Genomic DNA, 21,338 nt, shown 5'->3' on the forward strand with positions numbered 1-21,338 from the left:
CTCTGTGGACTTTTTGACGAGGTGGCGCAGAGCCGTCGTGTGGGAGGCAAGGTTGGGAATGAACTTCCCGGGAAGTTGACCATGCCAAGGAAGCGTAGCACTGCTTTCTTGTCTGCCGGCTGCGGCATGGCTGTGATGGCGCTCACCTTGTCTGCATCCGGACGGACCCCTGACCGGGAGATATTGGTCCCCCAGGAACTTCAACTCGGTCTGGCCAAAGGAACACTTGGCTCGGTTGAGGCGCAGGCCGTTTTCCTGTATGCGGGCAAAAACGCGTTGGAGACGATATATGTGCTCCTGTGGTGTGGTGGACCAGATGATGACGTCGTCCACATATACGCGCACCCCTTCGATGCCTTCCATCATCTGCTCCATGATTCTATGAAAGACCACGGATGCCGAGATGATGCCAAATGGCATCCGGTTGTAGCAGAACCTGCCGAAAGGGGTGTTGAAGGTGCATAGCTTTCGGCTGGAGGGATCGAGTTGGATCTGCCAAAACCCCTTAGAAGCATCCAGTTTTGTATTTTCACCTGGGCCATTTCACTGGTGATCTCCTCCCGTTTGGGTATGGGATAATGTTCCCTCATGATATTATTATTGAGGTCTTTGGGGTCAGTACAGATGCGGAGCTCGCCGGAGGGCTTCTTGACACACACCATGGAGCTGACCCACGGCGTGGGCTCCGTGACCCTGGATAGGACCCCTTGGTCCTGGAGATCCTGCGGCTGCTGCTTGAGGCGGTCTTTAAGTGGCGCAGGAACCCTGCGAGGTGCGTGAATGACCGGGATGGCGTCTGGTTTGAGGCGAATTCGGTAGGTGTATGGCAGTATTCCCATGCCCTCGAATGCCTCCTGGTTGTGGGTGAGGAGCGATTGGAGCTGTGCGCTGAACTCTGCATCTGGGAAGTCAGACGTGCCGTCTGGAGAGAGAGAGTGGACTCGTTGCATGAGGTAGAGAGCCTTGCATGCCTGTGCGCCCAGCAGGGAGTCCTTCAATGAGCCGACTATCTCGAACGAGAGTGTGGCAGTGTGTGTTTTGTGTGTCACCTGGAGCTGGCAGGATCCCATAGCCGGGATAATGTTCCCGTTGTAGTCGACCATCCTGCACCGGGACGGCTGGATTGGTGGTCTGACCTTCATGGCGTAGAAGGCTGACCATGCTATGAGGTTGGCGGAGGCGCCAGTGTCCAGGCGGAAAGTGATCGGCGATCGGTTGACCGTCAGGGTGGCACACCATTCATCACCCGGATTGATTGTGTTGACCCGGTTCCCATCAATGACCGCAACCCGGAAGGCGTCTTGGTCATCTGTGTCATCGGTTTGGATGTCGTAATGTGGAGGCTGAATGGTCCACACGTTCCTGCGAGGTTGTCGGGGATGCGGAAGATCAACAGGTTGAGCCGCTCGACAGTAGGCAGCGTAGTGGCCCACCTTGCCACAGCGTAGGCATTGTCGGGTTTTTGCGGGACATTGCCCTTTTAAATGTGCAGCTCCACAGTTGCCGCACGTTGTGACGTCATGGCGTTCGTTACGCCACTGCGCATGCGCAGTTCGGTCTTGCGTCGAACGCGCCTGCGCATCACGTCCCTCAGTGTTGCCGTAGGTTTTGCCCGCACAAGCGCGGGAGGCCTCGAAAAGCGCGCGAAACGGCCCCCCGTCGTCCGGGCCGCGGGCCGGGAGAAACTCGATCGCCTGGACCCGTTTGGCCTCGTGGGGCACCTGGCTCGCCGATCCAGTCACGTAGGACCCCCTCCGTGCCGATTCGGTCGCCTGAAATTGGGCATAGCGGCTAGTCGAGTTCTCGTGCAGGACACAGGCTTCAACTGCAGATGCTCAGGTCAGGCTTTTTATTTTTAGAAGCTGCTGGCGTAGGCTGCCGGAGGCAACCCCAAAAACGATCTGGTCCCGGATCATGGACTCTGAGGTGGTGTCGTAACCGCAGGACTGCCCGAGTATGCATCAGGAAGGACTGAAAGAGCTTATCCTTACCTTGCAGGCGCTGCTGGAAGACATACTTCTCAAAGCTCTCGTTGACCTCAACGTTGAAGTGTTGGTCGAGCTTGAGGAGGACTGTGTCATATTTAGATTTGTCCTCGCCTTCCGTGAACACCAGGGAGTTGTATACATAGATGGCGTGCTGACCTGTGGTGGTGAGGAGGATGGCGATCTTCCTTTTGTCCGAGGCGCCCTATTTTTCGTTGGCTTCCATAAAGAGTTCGAAGCGCTGCTTGAACAGCGTCCAATTTCTGCCAAGGTTCCCAGCGACTTGCAACGGCTGCGGTGTGTTGATGGTGTCCATGGCGCAGGATGGCAGATTTGTGGGTAGGTTTTGATTCACTTCTGGTACCATGATGTGTTGGGTGCTCTGAGATACAGACGAACCAACACGGTTGCGATTGGTACAACGCAGTTTTATTCCTTTAAACTATTTATATAACAAACTTGGTACTCAGCACGTGCGACTGTGTGAGTGTCTGTCTTTGAGGTCTTTGCCCTTTGCCGTCTCCTGATGGACTGCCCAGGAAGTGTTGTGTTTCTTGTTTGTACTGTGTATGCTCTTGTCTGCGATTGGCTGTCGTGCTGTGTGTGCTAATTGGTCCGTTGCTCTGTCTATCATTATTTATGTGTGTATGTGCTGTGATGTTCACTTGAATATCATGACAGTAGGCATACTGGGGGTTGGCGTGGAGCAGCTGGACTCTCTCGACCAGGGGGTTGGTCTTATGGTCCTCATGTGCCTCCGGAGAAGGACTGGTCCCGGAATTGTCAGCCAAGGTGGAAACGAGACCCCGGAGATAGACTTCCTGGGGAAGATAAACAAATAACAAACAAAGAACAAAGAAATGTACAGCACAGGAACAGGCCCTTCGGCCCTCCAAGCCCGTGCCGACCATGCTGCCCGACTAAACTACAATCTTCTACCCTTCCTGGGTCCGTATCCCTCTATTCCCATCCTATTCATGTATTTGTCAAGATGCCCCTTAAATGTCACTATCGTCCCTGCTTCCACCACCTCCTCCGGTAGCGAGTTCCAGGCACCCACTACCCTCTGTGTAAAAAACTTGCCTCGTACATCTACTCTAAACCTTGCCCCTCTCACCTTAAACCTATGCCCCCAAGTAATTGACCCCTCTACCCTGGGGAAAAGCCTCTGACTATCCACTCTGTCTATGTCCCTCATAATTTTGTAGACCTCTATCAGGTCTCCCCTCAACTTCCTTCGTTCCAGTGAGAACAAACCGAGTTTATTCAACCGCTCCTCATAGCTAATGCCCCCCATACCAGGCAACATTCTGGTAAATCTCTTCTGCACCCTCTCTAAAGCCTCCACATCCTTCTGGTAGTGTGGCGACCAGAATTGAACACTATACTCCAAGTGTGGCCTAACTAAGGTTCTACACAGCTGCAACATGACTTGCCAATTCTTTATACTCAATGCCCCGGCCAATGAAGGCAAGCATGCCGTATGCCTTCTTGACTACCTTCTCCACCTGTGTTGCCCCTTTCAATGACCTGTGGACCTGTACTCCTAGATCTCTTTGACTTTCAATACTCTTGAGGGTTCTACCATTCACTGTATATTCCCTACCTGCATCCTTCCATTGCTACTCTCTGCCTTCTATGACCTAGCCAGTTCTGTATCCACCTTGCCAGCTCACCCCTGATCCCGTGTGACTTCATCTTTTGTACTAGTCTACCATGAGGGACCTTGTCAAAGGCCTTACTGAAGTCCATATAGACAACATCCACTGCCCTACCTGCATCAATCATCCTAGTGACCTCCTCGAAAAACTCTATCAAGTTAGTGAGACACGACCTCCCCTTCACAAAACCATGCTGCCTCTCACTAATACGTCCATTTGCTTCCAAATGGGAGTAGATCCTGTCTCGAAGAATTCTCTCCAGTAATTTCCCTACCACTGAAGTAAGGCTCACCGGCCTGTAGTTCCCGGGATTATCCTTGCTACCCTTCTTAAACAGAGGAACAACATTGGCTATTCTCCAGTCCTCCGGGACATCCCCTGAAGACAGTGAGGATCCAAATATTTCTGTCAAGGCCTCAGCAATTTCCTCTCCAGCGTCCTTCAGTATTCTGGGGTAGATCCCATCAGGCCCTGGGGACTTATCTACCTTAATATTTTTTAAGACGCCCAACACCTCGTCTTTTTGGATCTCAATGTGACCCAGGCTATCTACACACCCTTCTCCAGACTCAACATCTACCAATTTCTTCTCTTTGGTGAATACTGATGCAAAGTATTCATTTAGTACCTCGCCCATTTCCTCTGGCTTCACACATAGATTCCCTTGCCTATCCTTCAGTGGGCCAACCCTTTCCCTGGCTACCCTCTTGCTTTTTATGTACGTGTAAAAAGCCTTGGGATTTTCCTTAACCCTATTTGCCAATGACTTTTCGTGACCCCTTCTAGCCCTCCTGACTCCTTGCTTAAGTTCCTTCCTACTTTCCTTATATTCCCCGCAGGCTTCGTCTGTTCCCAGCCTTTTAGCCCTGACAAATGCCTCCTTTTTCTTTTTGACGAGGCCTACAATATCTCTCGTTATCCAAGGTTCCCGAAAATTGCCGTATTTATCCTTCTTCCTGACAGGAACATGCCAGTCCTGAATTCCTTTCAACTGACCGTGAGGGGTCTCGTTCGTGGCTGTGCAGAGGAGTGATCTGATAGAGTGGAGGGCATCGGGGAGGACCTCCTGCCAGAGGGGGATTGGGAGACTTCTAGACCTGAGGGCCAGAAGAACGGCTTTCCATACCGTCGCGTTCTCCCTATCCACCTGCCCGTTTCCCTGCGGGTTATAGCTCGTAGTCCTGCTCGAGGCGATGCCTTTGCTGAGCATGTACTGATGTAGCTCATCGCTCATGAACGATGTGCCCCGGTCGCTGTGGACGTAGGCAGGGAAACCGAACAGTGTGAAGATGCTGTGCAGTGCCTTTATTACAATGGCCGAGGTCATGTCGGGGCAGGGGACAGCGAAGGGGAAGCGGGAGTACTCATCGATGACGGTGAGAAAGGATATATTATGATTGGTGGAGGGAGGGGCCCTTTGAAGTCAATGTTTAGATGCTTAAAGGGCTGGGAGGCCTTTACCAGACAGGCCTTGTCTGGCCGGTAGTGCGGTTTGCATTCCGCGCAGACTTGGCAGTCCCTGGTCATTGCCTTGACCTCCTCGATGGAGAAGGGCAGATTGCGGGCCTTAATGAAGTGGGTAAGCCGGGTGACCCCCGGGTGACAGAGGTCATTGTGGATAGCCCAAAGTCGGTCATCTTGCCTGCTGGCGCATGTGCCGCGGGACAGGGCATCTGGGGACTCGTTGAGCTTCTCAGGACGATACTTGATATCGTAATTGTAGGTGGAGAGTTCGATCCTCCACCTCAAGATTTTGTCATTTTTTATTTTGCCCCGTTGTGCATTGTCAAACATGAAGGCGACCGACCGCTGGTCAGTGACAATGGTGAACCTCCTACTGGCTAGGTAGTGCCTCCAGTGCCGCACGGCATCTACTATGGCTTGTGCTTCCTTCTCGACTGAGGGGTGTCGAATTTCGGAAGCGTGGAAGGTCCCAGAGAAGAATGCTACTGGCCTGCCTGCCTGGTTGAGTGTGGCATCGCTCACTACCTGAAAGAGGATGGACTCGTCCACCGCGTGCATTGCGGCCTTGGTGATGTCGGCCTTGATGAGGCTGAAAGCCGAGCGGGCCTCATTTGTCAGGGGAAAACTGGTGGTTTGAATAAGTGGCCGGGCTTTGTCCGCATAGTTGGGGACCCACTGGGTGTAGTATGAGATCAGCCCCAGGCATCGTTTTAGGGCCTTGAGGCTGTGGGGAGGGGGGAGTTCTGTGAGGGGGCGCATACGGTTGGGGTCGGGCCCTAGGACTCCGTTCTCCATGACGTAGCCGAGGATGGCCAGTCGGGTAGTGCGGAAAATGCACTTTTCTTTGTTGTATGTAAGGTTGAGGGATTGAGCGGCCTAGAGGAACCTCTGAAGGTTGGCGCCATGGTCCTGCTGATCATGGCCGCAGATGGTCACATTGTCCAAGTACGGGTATGTAGCCCGCAAACCGAACTGGTCCACCATTCGGTCGATCGTTCTCTGAAAGACCGAGACCCCGTTTGTGACGCCGAAGGGGACTCTGAGGAAGTGGAAGACTCGGCCGGCTGCTTCAAAGGCAGTGTAGTGGTGCTCTTCCGGGCGGATTGGGAGCTGGTGGTAGGCCGACTTCAGATCAACCGTTGTGAACACACGGTACTGCGCGATCTGGTTGACCATCTCTGCTATGCGGGGGAGGGGGTACGCATCCAGTTGCGTGAACCGGTTAATTGTCTGGCTGTAGTCCACAACCATCCGATTCTTTTCCCCGGTCCGGACGACCACCACTTGCGCTCTCCAGGGGCTGTTGCTGGCCTCGATGATCCCTTCACTCAACAGTCGCTGGACCTCCGACTTGATAAACGTCATGTCTAGCGAACTGTACTGCCTGCTCCTGGTGGCGATGGGCTTACAGTCAGGAGAGAGGTTTGCAAAGAGTGAAGGGGGGGTGACCATGAGGGCTGCGAGGCTGCACACCGTGAGGGGGGCAAGGGTACACCGAACTGTAAAGTCAGGCTTTGGTGATTACATTGAAAGTCCAAACTGAGCAGGAGGGGGGCGCAGAGGTGGGGGAGGACGTAGAGCTTAAAACGAGCGTACTCTGCGCCCTGCATCGCGAGATTAGCGATACAGGACCCCCGGATCTGAACCGAATGGGACCCGGAGGCAAGGGAGATTGTTTGGGAGGCTGGGTAGGTGTGGAGGGAGCAGCACCTTACCGTGTTGGGGTGGACAAAGCTCTCCGTGGTCTCGGAGTCGAAAAGACAGGGGTTCTCGTGCCCGTTGACCCGGACGACCATCATGCAGTTCTTCAACTGTTTTGGCTGCAACTGGTCGAGAGTGACTGTGCCCAACTACGGGTAGCCTGTGTGGTCGGTGGAATCACAAGATGGCGGCCCCCATGAGTCGCACGTTTGGGGCTAGGGCGAAGACGGCGACTAAGATAGCCGCCCCCATCGGTCGCACATGTTGGTCGGTGCCGGAGCCGGTGACCAAGGTGGCGGCCCCCATGAGTCGGTCGTGTCGGTCGTGTTGGGGCCGGCGACCAAGATGGCGGTCCCCACGAGTTGCACGATGCTGGTGACGCATCTGACGGGGGCGTTCAGGGCAGGCACGCAGCCACATTACGGGGTCTATGGGGCTGCAAGTCCATGGGTCAGGCCTGGTGCGGTTTTGATTTCTGAGCCTTAGGTCGGCCCAGACAGACTCTAGCGAAGTGCCCCTTTTCCCCACAGTCGCTGCACGTGACTGCGCGGGCTGGGCAACGCTGCCGGGGGTGTTGGCCCTGGCCGCAGAAGTAGCACTGCGGTTCCCCGGGCTGGGCTGGCAGCCGGGCGGCGCAGGCCTGCGACGTAGTCGGGTCTGACAGGGTCCGCGACGAGGGTGTCCACGAGGGGTTCACCAGGCACGCGGGGAATGCATTGAGGTTCTGGTAGGCCACCTCTAGCGAGGTATCTAGCTTTACCGTGTACCGCAGGTCGGAGGACCATTTTCCAGCAGGCGCTGCCTGATGTAGTTCGAGCAGACCCCTGCCACGTAGGTGTCCTGGATCTGTGAGTTCATGTGTTCCTCCGCCGTCACATCTCGATAGCTGCAGTTCCTCGCGAGTAGAGTCAGGGTTTCCAGATACTCGTCCAGCGATTCTCCGGTGCGTTGACGGCGAGTAGTGAGGATCTGGCGAACACCTCATTTACGGGCTTCACGAAGTGTGCCTTGAGGGTTGCGACCGCCGCCTCGTACGTGGCCGCTTTCTCAAGCATTACTGAGATTCGATGGCTCACCCGAGCGTGGAGGAGTCACAGCTTGAGGGTCTCCGTGGGAGGCGTTGTGGAGGAGTCGAGGTACGCCTCGAAGCATCGAAGCCAATGTTCGAATATCTCCTTGGCTTCGGACGCGCGGGAGTCAAGATCGAGCCAGTCTGGCTTTAGAGCGGCTTCCATAGTACTGTCTATGACTAATAAATTGATATACCTTCAATTCACCGAGAGGCAGAGAGAGCGAGTGATCATTAGGCTTTATTAGTCATGAACTTGCCTAGCCAGAGTCGGTTGTACAGATGAATGCCGCCCACAGGCGGCCGGTCTATATATGGCCCCAATGAGGGCGGAGCCAGAGGCAGAACCCACTGGGGTTACAGTAGAGTACCTGGAAGCAACTCGTATCACCACTTCCAGGTCATAGGTCATAGGTTACAGTATCATGCATGCATTAGATGAATACATTCACCACACCTTTAAATGCTCAGAAGGCCTCTGTTCACCTGGGAGAACACCCAGGCCTTCCCACTCGTCACCCTCAGTCCCCAGCTGTATCAACAACAGCCAAGCTCAATCAGGAGTCCACCCGGTGTTGGCACTCTTCAGAAGCAGTGCCCCATTGCAGAGGTGCAGGGGATCAGCAGAACTCACCCAACCAGAGGACATCTGCACTGTGCCCAATGGAACTCTCCCTGGTTCTCTGCCCCCTCAGGGAAGAGCACTCACCAGTGACCCCCATCCCTCTGGATCACCAGCTGCCTCCTACTGGTTAGACTGGCAGCACTGCCCTCCTCTGCCACCACTTCCCAGCCAGTGGTCAGGAGGGTAGGCTTGGTTCTGTGGTCCTCACTGGAGAAGGGGCTGTGCCTCCGCTCCTCACTGGCATGGCGCTGCGGGGCCACCTCGGATTCCTGACCATGGAGGTGGGGGAGGGGGCAGGTCTTCTGTGAGCCAACGCCATGTCTGCACTGAGTGTGCGGTAAGTGGAGCACTTAAAAACAGCTCCAGCTGCCAGGCTCTTTGATGCTAATTCCAGCCCCAGCTGTTAAAATGCCTGCTGGGCCAGGAATTGCTTGGAATTCGCACTAGCAGAGTGCTGGCCCATTAGCATGTCATGAAGTACCTCAGAAATAACGGCCCCAACGGGAACGCAAACTGCATGCAAATCAGTCCCAGCGTCAACACTTAGCCTCCCAAATGGAGAATCTCACCTGTAGTCTTCTGAACGAAACAGCCATTTATCACCTTTCGCTGAACCAGAAGACTATTTCCCAGACATGGCCAGCTTAACCTGGTTGTGATAATTGCTGGATTTAGCTCATATATTACTTAGAATTGGATATTGTTTGTGGAAAGGGGTGTCTCAGATTTCAGGTTAATGTAAGTAGTTGGGGACCAAGGGATAGTTTCAAGTAAACTATCACGTAAACATGTTTTGTGTATAGTCACCAGTATACTTAAGTTTCTTGGGTATTGTGATGAATATAAGAAATTGTCATACTCTATCGATTGTATTTTTGTCGTAAAATTATTAAAACTTAGGTTAAAATGCATACAGACAGTTTGTTGCTAGAGCTGTGACTAAAAGTGAGGTAATCAGTGATTTTTGCAGGGGAAGTCTTTTGTTAATAGATATTAAAAGCCATATTACCTGTTTGCAGATCAAGAGTGAATGCAGTTTGAGCTGGCAAATCAAGACACATCTTGTAACAAGAGACAAAAGATTGCCATGTGCTTTGAGTGCAGCCGGTGTAGCTAATGGGAGGGGCCATGTCTGTCTGGACAAAAGAGTTGCTTCCACGGCTCTAAGCAAAGCAGAAGGTTTTTGGCTTGGTCTTTTAAAAAAAAAAATTCTCTCCAAGGAATTTGCACCAAGATACGCAAGTAAAACCTGGTTGTCAACTTTATACAAAAGTAGTATTTGAAATATATGGTTTGTTTAATTGGAATGTAGAGGCAGGTTTCAGGAAGCAAGTTAAGATGTTGTATCAGTTAACTGCAAAGTTGTTTCTTTGTTGCTAATGTGCTTAATACTGTGTTCAAATTAATTTTTGTTTTAATATAAAAGCTGTCTACTGGTAAGTGTCAGCATTTCCTCACAGTTTTACCAAATTCAAATAGTTGGGTTCTAAACCGGAATCTTAACCAAACTTAGGGTTCTGGTCTGGACCCATAAGTGTATTATAGTCCTTCTTATTGTGCGTGTGTGATTGTCTTTCTTTTAAAGTTAATAAATATTATTTATTAATTATTCACCCAATGGCTGGACAATTCCTCACTGGGTTGTACACCATTCATTATATTCTAACAGAAAAAACACATAGATTACTCCAAATTGGTGCTCCAAGTTACTCTTCTGGATTTTGGGATACCCTCACATTTAACATCAGTGTGGTTCATGACACAATATTCATCATAATTTTCTTCAGTATTTTTAACATTAATCTTATTATTTTAAACTTCAGATTAGTTTTAATCCCTATTTATTTACAGATTTGACTTTTAACGTGTCTTTCCATTCAGTCCACCTCATATGTGAAAATTTCCCATTGCTGACCCACAAAGACGTGTCCGCTAACTTTTCAGCCCAGTTAATTTGGGTCAGGTTATTTTTTTTATCTTGCTGAGTTTCATCTTTTCTCAGTCCAGCATCCCATAAATATGGCTCTTCATTATCCTTTTATATTCTTACCTTGAACCTAAGATAATTAATCCCCAATTATTCTAGTCTCACCTGAGTTATTTTCCTGTTTCAGTTCCCAGAATTAAACTAAGCAATGCTTCTTTTCTTGTTGGACTAGTTTCAGAAACAGTCATGGATTCAGTCTAAGAAAAAAATTCCCTGCCTTGATCGGCCATCTGCCTGTCTTGATGTAGATAAGCTTCTGAGGACCCATGAGGAAAGTAAGGTTGGAAATTGTGGAGACACTGATCATAACCTTCCAATCCTGTAGATGCAAGAGGAGCACCAGAGATTGGAGGATTGCAATTGTTGCTCCTTCTCTTAAAAAAGGTTTAAGGATAAACCCAGCAACTAAAGGCCTATGGATTGTTCAGTAATGTTACGTTTGGATATCGTGTTTGCGTCTCATGTACCTCAATCCTGGTTTGGATGAGATGTTAAACTGAGGCTGAACTGTTTGCTCAGGTGGCATGATTTCAAGAACATTTATCCTGACATCTGACCAACAGTGTTCCCACAACCAACATTACGAAAGATCAGGGGCGAAATTCTCCGTTATCGGCGGAAAGTCCGCCGATCGGCGCAAATCCGACTTGCGTCACGTCGGAAAAATGGGTCGATAGTCTCCGGCCCGAAATGGGCGAGCAGCGACGTAACGGGATCCGCGCTTGCGCAGTGGTTCACGCCGTGCAGCGTCATACGCGCCGCACGGCGTGACGGCTCATAAGGCCGCGCTGCTCCCCCCCACCCGACCGGAACACCCGACCGCAACACCCGACTGGATGGCTGGCTGCCGCTCAGCCCCGAGGTTCGAGTCACGCGATGTGGAGGCGCTCCTGGACGCGGTGGAGCAGAGGAGGGACGCCCTGTATCCCGGGCACGGCCGCAGAGTTGCCCCACGCCACAGCCGGCGTCTGTGGAGGGAAGTGGCAGAGGCTGTCACCGCTGTGGCACTGACACCACGGACAGGCACCCAGTGCCACAGGAAGGTGAACGACCTCGTCAGAGCAGGCAGGGTGAGCCTCCCCATATCCCCATATCCCTCCCCCCATATCCCCCCTCCCCCATATCCCCCATATCCCCCATATCCCCCCTCCCCCATATCCCCCCTCCCCCATATCCCATATCCCCCCTCCCCCATATCTCCCCTCCCCCATATCCCCCCCTCCCCCATATCCCCCCTCCCCCATATCCCCCTCCCCCATATCCCCCCTCCCCATATCCCCCCCTCCCCCATATCCCCCCTCCCCCATATCCCCCCCTCCCCCATATCCCCCCTCCCCCATATCCCCCCTCCCCCATAGCCCCCCTCCCCACATCCCCCCTCCCCATATCCCCCTCCCCCATATCCCCCCTCCCCCATATCCCCCCTCCCCCATATCCCCCCTCCCCCATATCCCCCCTCCCCCATATCCCCCCTCCCCCATATCCCCAAGTGAATCCAGCCCTAACCTTAACCTCTGCAATGCACACGCAACCGATGGCGTGCATTCACATACCTGCCTAACAGTGTTGCCTTTTACCCCTGCCACCCCCCCCCCCCACAGGAGAAGCGCGCACACAAGAGGGAGCATGTGAGGACTGGAGGAGGCACCGCTGATGAGAGGCCACTGACCGAACACCAGGAAAGGGCCCTGGAACTGGCTGGTGGACCTGAGGTCTGGGAGGTTGCTGATGCCGAGGTCGGGGGCATAGTAGCAAGTGAGCCACCGACAGCCCGTCCCCATATCCCCCCTCCCGTGTATCCCCCTCCCCCGTATCACCTGATCACTGCCTGATGTCTAACCATGCATGCTTCATTGTGTATCGCAGGACCAAACGTCCAGGCACCCATCCCCGCAGATGCAGACCGCCCGCAGGATGCCCCTCGGAGGCCACGGGAGACGGAGAGACCCGGACCCTCCGGCATGCGATGCCCGCAGGATGCCCCTCGGAGGCCACGGGAGACGGAGAGACCCGCACCCTCCGGCATGCGACGCCCGCAGGATGCCCCTTGGAGACCACAGGAGACGGAGAGACCTGGAGCAACAGGGAGACGACACCCCCGTCACGTGCAGGAGCGACCACCCAGCGATGAGGGGGGCAGCCACAGGCCCCCGTCACATCCGGGCCAGGACACCACTACCCAGGACACCACTACCCAGGACACCCCTACCCAGGACACCACTACCCGGGACACCACTACCCGGGACACCACTAGCCGGGACACCACTACCCGGGACACCACTACCCGGGACACCACTACCCGGGACAGCACTACCCAGGAAGACGAAATACCGGACAGTGACTCAGAGTGGATGGGTGGAGACGAACCCCCACCCCAAAGTGCCATGGACTCAGAGTGGGACGAAGAGCACGACACAACGCCACTGCTGTCACCAACACCCTCCACCATCGCAGAAACACTCACCTCGGTTGGGCACTTTAGTGATGAGGCGTCTGGGACACTCACTGGTGCGCACAACACAGCTGTCCCGGTACAGCAGGTGGAGGTAGGAGCAGCAGAGGGGCCGGGCGGTCGGAGGGCAGCCCAGCCCAAGCGAACATCTGCCACCCAGATGGATCCCGGGTTCCTGGAGTTACCACACCCACACATAGATCCGATGCAACCACCGACCCGGAGACAAGCGAAGGGGGTGACGGGCGGCTTGCGGCGGCTGCGGTCGCAGGTGGAGGAGTCCACCCGCGTCCAGGAGCTGGAAGTGGTGTCGGTCATGCGTGCCACCCAGGCCGACACCGCACGGGTGGCGTCCGCGGTGGAGGAAATGGGTGCGACGGTGTCAGACATGGGGAACGGTTTGCGAGGCCTGGGGCTTTCCGTGCAGGCGGCGTCTGTGGCCCAGGAAATGGCTGCCCTCTCACAGGAGGCCATGAGCCAGTGCCAGCGCCAGATGGCAGAGGCACTCAACGCCATAGCCCAGTCTCAGCAGGCCATGGCCCAGTCTCTGCAGGCCATGGCCCAGTCTCAGCAGGCCATGGCCCAGTCCCTGCAGGCCATCGCTGAGGGCATCGGTGCCAGTGGCCATGTGCGAGCCGGCGTCGCACTGTCACAGACAGGGTTTGCCAACCCCCTGGGCTCCATGGCTGCAAACCTGCAGACCCCTGTCGATACCAGCACGGGCCTCCAGGACTGGCAGCGCCAGATGTCGGGGGGGGGCATCGGATGGCCAGTCCGTTCGCATCCCCCACCCATGTAGAGGCCTAGGGGCCATCGGGCACCCCGAGGGAGGAGGAGGTGGTGTGGTCCGTCCCGGCTCCCTCTGTAGGGGAGGTCCCGGTACACCGCGACACCTCGGACTCCCCCCCTTCCGTCCCAGGTGCATCGGGTGGGCAACGGGCAGGACAGGCTGGCAGCTCGCCATCCCAGTCGCCCGGGCCGCAGCCTGGCCCATCTAGGCCAGGACGCCCCAGGAAACGGCCGCCAAAGGGATCCAGTGTCAGAGGGCAGGAATCACAGGAGTCCACCTCCAGTTCTGCTGTACCGTTTGGGGAACCACGTAGACGTAGTCAAAGGGCCCGTAAGGCCAAACAATTAGACACTGAGTAAGTTGGCACGGTTGCAGGGCACAGATGAGTTTTAGGGGCTAGGGCACGTGCATGAACTCCTTTGGTTATTAAAGTCAATGTTACACCTACAGAAGCTGCCTTTGTGCTCTGTCCAAAGTGTGCGGGGGTGTCATGTACGTTGAGCGCAAGTGTGTGTGTGAGGGGTGGTCTTACTTCAGCCCCAGGTGAGTCTGCCCCCTTCCCCCGGGCCGCCATCAACATCCCCCGGGCGGAGAACGGGACCGTGCGCTGCAGTGTCACAGCCGCATGCAGGGATGGTCCGGGTGGATGGTGGTACTGTGGCCATGGGTCAGACATAGTCCAACGATGTAGAACCAGGAGCTCACCGCAGGGCGGGTTGACATCATCCTCCATGGCCTGCGATAGACACGCGTCCACCAGCAACTGTGTGAGCCCGGCCCGTTGTGCCGCAGGTGGATCGGCAATGTGGGGGGGGGGTGTGCATGCGGGTGGGGTGGGGTTGGGGAGGGGGGTGAGGGTGCTGGGTGGGTGGATGGGTGGGGGGGGTGGGTGGTCGGCTGTTGCCATGGTGTGCGGTCTGTGGCCATACTACCCGATTCCCACGCCCATCTAGTCAGTGAAGCGGGCGTCTATCAGTCTGTCCCGTGCCCGCTGGGCCAGCCGGTAATGGTGGACAGCCACCCGCCTGTGTCTACCCCGTCTGCCTTGACCATTACCCCCAACCCCCTCATCTGGGGAGGACTGCGCCTCTTCCTGCTGCTCCTCCACTCCGCCCTCCTCTGCCTGCGGCACATCGCCCCTCTGTTGGGCTATGTTGTGCAGGACGCAGCACACCACAATGATGCGGCCGACCCTATCTGACCGATACTGGAGGGCGCCCCCAGAGAGGTCCAGGCACCTGAAACGCATCTTCAGCACGCCAAAGCACCTCTCTATCACTCCCCTTGTCGCTACATGGGCATCATTGTAGCGGTTCTCTGCCTCATTGCGTGGCCTCCCTATAGGCGTCATCAGCCACGATCGCAATGGGTAGCCCCTGTCGCCCAGCAACCAGCCCCTCAGCCGGGGATGGCGTCCCTCGTACATGCCGGGGATGGATGACCGCGACAACACGAATGAGTCGTGTACACTGCCTGGGTGACGGGCGCAGACGTGCAGGATCATCATGCGGTGGTCGCAGACCACCTGTACGTTCATCGAATAGGTCCCTTCCTATTAGTGAACACGGCCCTGTTATCTGCAGGTGGCCGCACGGCGACGTGCATCCCATCGATCGTGCCCTGGACCATGGGGAACCCGGCCATGGCAGAGAAGCCCACGGCCCGGGCATCTTGGCTGGCCCGGTCCACGGGGAAGCGGATGTAGCGGTGCGCCATGGCATATAGGGCATCTGTCACTGCCCGGATGCACCGGTGCACCGATGTCTGCGATATGCCGGACAGGTCCCCACTCGGTGCCTGGAATGACCCCGTTGCATAAAAGTTCAGGGCCACCGTAACCTTGACGGACACGGGGAGAGGGTGTCCCCCGCCAGTGCCACGCGGTGACAGGTGTGCCAGCAGGTGGCAGATGTGTGCCACGGTTTCCCGGCTCATCCGGAGTCTCCTCCTGCATTCCCGGTCCGTGAGGTCCTGGTATGACTGCCTGGGGCGGTACACACGGGGCGCCCTCGGGTGCCTCCGTTCCCATGGGGCCGCGACGTCCTCCTCCCCCTCCTAGTCCTGTCGGTCGGGTGTCCCTCCAGCCTGGGCGGCTGCCGCCTGCCACTCTGCAGCAGCCTGCGCCGCCTCTCTGGCACGCTCTTCCTCCTCCTCCTCCTCCTCCTCCTCATCCAGGGCAACATAGACATGAGCGGCTGCCGCCACGGCGGCCAGCATCGCTGGATGATCTGAAAACATGACGGCCTGGTGGGGGGGGGGAACGACGACATGTCATCATTGCCCATATCCCCTCCTCCCCCCAGCCAGGTGGCATGGACCGCATGGGTCCAACTGTTAGAGGCTGGCACCTGGCCAGGTGGACCAACTCACTTGCCCTCCCATCCCCCTCCCCAGCATGGACACCCCCCCCCAACCTCCACCCCGGCACGGACACCCCCATCCCCCTCCCCGGCACGGACCCACCCCCCAACCTCCACCCCGGCACGGACACCCCCATCTCCCTCCCCGGCACGGACCCCCCCCAACCTCCACCCCGGCACGGACACCCCCATCCCCCTCCCCGGCACGGACCCCCCCCAACCTCCACCCCGGCACGGATCCCCCCCCCCAACCTCCACCCCGGCACGGACCCCCCCCCACAACCTCCACCCCGGCACAGACCCCCCCCCCCAATCTCCACCCCGGCACGGACACCCCCATCCCCCTCCCCGGCACGGACCCCCCCCAACCTCCACCCCGGCACGGACACCCCCATCCCCCTCCCCGGCACGGACCCCTCCCCCCCCAACCTCCACCCCGGCACAGACACCCCCATCCCCCTCCGCGGCACGGACCCCCCCAACCTCCACCCCGGCACGGACACCCCCATCCCCCTCCCCGACACGGACCCCCCCCCCAACCTCCACCCCGGCACGGACCCCTCCCCCCCCAACCTCCACCCCGGCACAGACACCCCCATCCCCCTCCCCGGCACGGACCCCTCCCCCAACCTCCACCCCGGCACGGACACCCCCATCCCCCTCCCCGGCACGGACCCCCCCTAACTTCCACCCCGGCACGGACCCCCCCCCCAACCTGCACCCCGGCACGGACACCCCCCCCCATCCCCCTCCCCGGCACGGACCCCCCCCAGCCTCCATCCCGGCACGGACACCCCCATCCCCCACCCCGGCACGGACACCCCCCCCCCAACCTCCACCCCGGCACGGACACCCCCATCCCCCTCCCCGGCACAGACCCCCCCCCCAACCTCCACCCCGGCACAGACCCCCCCCCCAACCTCCACCCCGGCACGGACACCCCCATCCCCCTCCCTGGCACGGACCCCCCCCCAACCTCCACCCCGGCACGGACCCCCCCCCATCCCCCTCCCCGGCACGGACCCCCCCCCCAACCTCCACCCCGGCACGGACACCCCCATCCCCCTCCCCGGCACGGACCCCCTCCCGGCACTCCCCCGGAGCCCAGCCTACTCTAACCACACCCCCCCCCCCCCGCCGCACACACACACACACAACCCGAGACACACCTCTCCTCACGCATTCAGACTGCGGCTACGCCATTGCCTGCCCAGAGCCAACCCCCCAGGCCGTCACTCACCTCCACGCTGGTCGGCGTGACCCTGGAGCACAGGGTCACGCCGATGGAAAGGAGGTTTAATTTACGTCGACGTGAACGGTCATCACGTCGACGGGACTTCGGCCCATCCGGAAGGGAGAATATCGGCAGGCCGAAAATCAGCTGCCTTGCGCAGACCCGTGACATTCTCCGCGGTAGCGGCGCCATTAACGCCCCGCCGACTTTTCTCCCTTCGGAGACTTCGGCAACCCGCGGGGGCGGGATTCACGGCGGCCAACGGCCATTCTCCGACCCTCTGGGGGGTCGGAGAATGACGCCCCAGTTATCCATCCATTTAATTATGTCTGTGGGACTAACTGTGTCTCCCTGACATCCAGCCCCAAATCCCCACTTATTGTCCTGGTCAGGATCAGCCAATCCAAGATTAATTCGCCATTGAGGCTGATTCTTATTGAACCCAGGGCTACCCTGATTCATATAGTCCAATTGTGTAGTGGGCGCTGCATTTACACATTTTCACATTTTATCAAATGCAATACAAGACTAATGAATGGTAGAGCATGAAGTTAAAAGCTGACTTAATTTGGGGTTTGTGTAACATGCATAAACCCCATTTAGGTTAATTGATTATAAACTCACATGAAGCCTGAAAATGAATTGCTGTTAATTAATCATTTTAAATCACCCATTGTGATATATATGTACCTAATACTATGGATGTGGTCACTCAATGTGCATTGGCCATTACCTGAACAAAATATAAAGGAAACATTATTGTCAACTACAAAGGGGTGATTAGTTCCACACGAGGCTGACAGAATTACTCTTGTGTACTGAGGTTATATCATGCTGGCTGCATATCAAGTGGGAATATTTATATCCAACTCTTGGGTATGATCTGTTTTAGAAGTAATGCCAGTATTCCAGCATCATTTGCCCCCTTTCTTTTTAGTTAACATTTGTGCTTGTTGAAATAAATGATAAACAGTGCTGGCATTGCACCTTTCTCCATATCGAGCATTCCCAGGGCAGATATAGTACAGCTAAAAAGAAAACAAAGACTCCTCCAGCCACCAGCCCCTTATCATCCTATCCTAAAAATACACCTCAGCCCCGACTTCAAAAGAGCGATCCCTCCTGGACGAGTGGTTCATTTCCTACAGCAGTCTTCCTATTGCTTCACAAGTGAGATTGAAAATGATTGCCAAATTGGGCTTTAAATGCTGTAGACTGATACCAAACGCATTTTGTACAGGATCCTGTCAGCCAGCAGAAAGAGAACACTTTCATCCCATCAATCTAACCAAAATGTTAACATAGGTTTCAGGGACAGACTTTGGATCTGGTTTTAACTCTGTAAGTGAATTGGTTTTGAGTTAAAATATTGCCCCAAATGTTAGTATCGAACCCACTGTGTCAATCAGTTCCCTAATTAATATTTTTAACGGGCACTAAAATAATCAGAAGTTCAGCATCCAGGTATTATTCTTGAGAGAAATATACTTTTTGTTATATTGTCAAGAGTATATAAAATGTTTCAGTGTTAATTGCATGTTCTTTATCTAGTTTTTCTTTAGGTATGGCATCACAATAATTGTTTGACACATCTTGGTTGAACAGGAATTCACGTAAAAGTGAGCACTTTTCTGTGGCTATGTTCACTACTGGGTGTCTCTGGAGAAGGAGCACGCAGTGTCCACCAGTATGCTTCAGGCCTTCCATAACTGGTGGGCACCACGGGCTTTCAGCCTGCATCTTCAGCCTAGAAATCACATTATCGTTTAATTAGTTAAGTTTCCTTTTGACGTTTTGTTTTAATTATAGTTCCCCACCAGTTCTGTCACGCTTCCTATTTTTGTTTAATTTACTAATTTTCAGAAGAGTTTTATTCAGAAGAGTGTAAAGTGCACTCTCTTCTGTGGCTATGTTTGCCCATGGGTGTCCCTAGAGAGGGAGTGTAACCATCTGGGATGGCCACTTCCAGAATACAAAAAGGACATTTGCAAAGATTGCAGGGAAAAATGGACAATGCTAAGAACGCAGGCAGGCACAGAGCCTGTCTGCATATTGAAGAAACAGCTCCCAGACGAGACTGAAACTGTAGGTCCATTAGCATATGGATGGCCCATCTCCGGGAACAAAGGAAGATATTTAAGTAACCGATCTGGCCCCAGACCTCACGGCGCCAGTTCCCCAAACCGAAAGCAGAAAACAAAGCAGACAAACGGCCACCTAGGACACGCCCAGCCATCAGGGCACCCACCCCTTTATTGGTCAGGATCAATGCGAATGATCAAGAAATGACCCAATTGATTGGGGCCAAGTTCAAGGCCTGCCCAAAAGCGTGCAGAGCCCCCTTTGGGTATAAGAAGAACGCCCTGAGAATCGCTCTCTTGGACTTGGCTCTCACAGCGGAGAGACCCGTCCACCAGCTACACCAGAAGCAAGTAAGTCCAAGGTCAACGCTCGCTACCAGACGGACGACCTTAGCTGTTCCCCTCTACCACTTCGACCCAAGCAGCCTCAGAATCGAACAATGGCCATTGCTCCTCTGGCTGAGTGGGTGCCCGAAGCTAAGTATAGACTTTAGCGGTAGTGATAGTTTAGTCTGTAGTATTTCGTGCATGAGTAGATATTGCTGTGTGTGTAAATAAATAGTATTGACTTTGAACTAACTAACTGGTGTACCAACTCTTTGATCAGTATTCGGGTTTGAACCTTGTGGCGGTATCGAAAGATAGCTGGCGACTCTAAAGCAAATGTAATTAGAATTAAGGAAGGCGACCATATTGACCGCCATATTTAGAAACAACCAAAGAGAGCAACAGGAGCATGTGGTGTCAACTGGTACACTTGAGGCCTTCCCTCAGTGGGCACCTTGAGGGCTGAAGCGCATCATCAGCCCCACAAACTGACATTTTAATTTGATTTGTTAAGTTCCTTTAACATTTTGTCTTTTGTTACAGTGGCCCTTTAAGGGGCTGTCAATTAGTTAATTTGTTTATTTTTATTGGCACTCAAACGCATATAAAGTGAGCTCTTGTTCTCATTTTCCACTGACTAGGAACTTGAAAATGTTAAATAAAATCTGACAGGGGCTGATTTAGCACAGGGCTAAACAGCTGGCTTGTAAAGCAGAACAAGGCCAGCAGCGTGGGCTCAATTCCCATACCAGCTTCCTTGAACAGGCGCTGGAATGTGCTGACTAGGGGCTTTTCACAGTAACTTCATTTGAAGCCTACTTGTGACAATAAGTGAATTTAATTTCATATTTTTAAGAACACTTAAGAGGTGGGTTATAGTGGTATTGATCTCCAGATACCTTGACAGGGAAAGGAAAATGTAACTCATAAAAAGGATTGGAGATTTATACATTTCATAATAATCTGGAAAGCAATGTAGAATAAATAACTTATTTAATAACTTCATATAATAGTGGATGAATTATTACATTTTTATATATCAAATAGTATATGTTCTGGATAAGAATCAGCCCACATCATTGAGGAATGATTTACATGGAGTCATGGTAATAGTTGCAAGCATGAGAAACCCTTCAGTCCATCCATCCTACCTACACACATTGCTCCCTTATGCTTCTAAATAACCTCCTACCTTCTTGCTTCATTCAACCCTATCAACATTTCCTTCTATTTTTCTCCCTCCTGTATTTAACTTCCCCTTAAATGTATCCATGGTATTCTCCACAAATAACCGACGTGGCAGTGAGTTCCACATTTTTACCATTCCCTGGACAAAGAAACCAGGGTAACTTTCAAGCTGTTTGCGTGCATCTCTCGAGTTGCTAATTACAGAAATCTAGGGTTGCTCATGGTTAGGGTAATGTGCAGGAAGACAAGGAGGCAAAGAAAGACTTGGATTTACACAGTGCCTTTCCTAACCTCAAGATGTTCCAAGCTATTTTACCGCCAATGAAGTACTTCTAAAGTGTAGTCACTGTTTCAATGTCGAAAACGCCAAGACCAATGTGTGTGTGCACAGCAAGCTTCAAGAAAAAGCAATAT

At 54.3% G+C, this 21,338-nt stretch overlaps 1 protein-coding gene across 3 annotated transcripts in view; it reads right to left on the reverse strand.

Annotated features, from left to right (window-relative positions):
- Positions 1–21,338, reverse strand: part of fam110c (family with sequence similarity 110 member C) — a 242,255-nt gene that overhangs the window by 76,567 nt on the left and 144,350 nt on the right. The window lies entirely within an intron of this gene.

The sequence above is a fragment of the Scyliorhinus torazame genome, chromosome 4 (genome assembly GCF_047496885.1).
Source record: "Scyliorhinus torazame isolate Kashiwa2021f chromosome 4, sScyTor2.1, whole genome shotgun sequence".
Taxonomy (NCBI): Eukaryota; Metazoa; Chordata; class Chondrichthyes; order Carcharhiniformes; family Scyliorhinidae; genus Scyliorhinus; species Scyliorhinus torazame.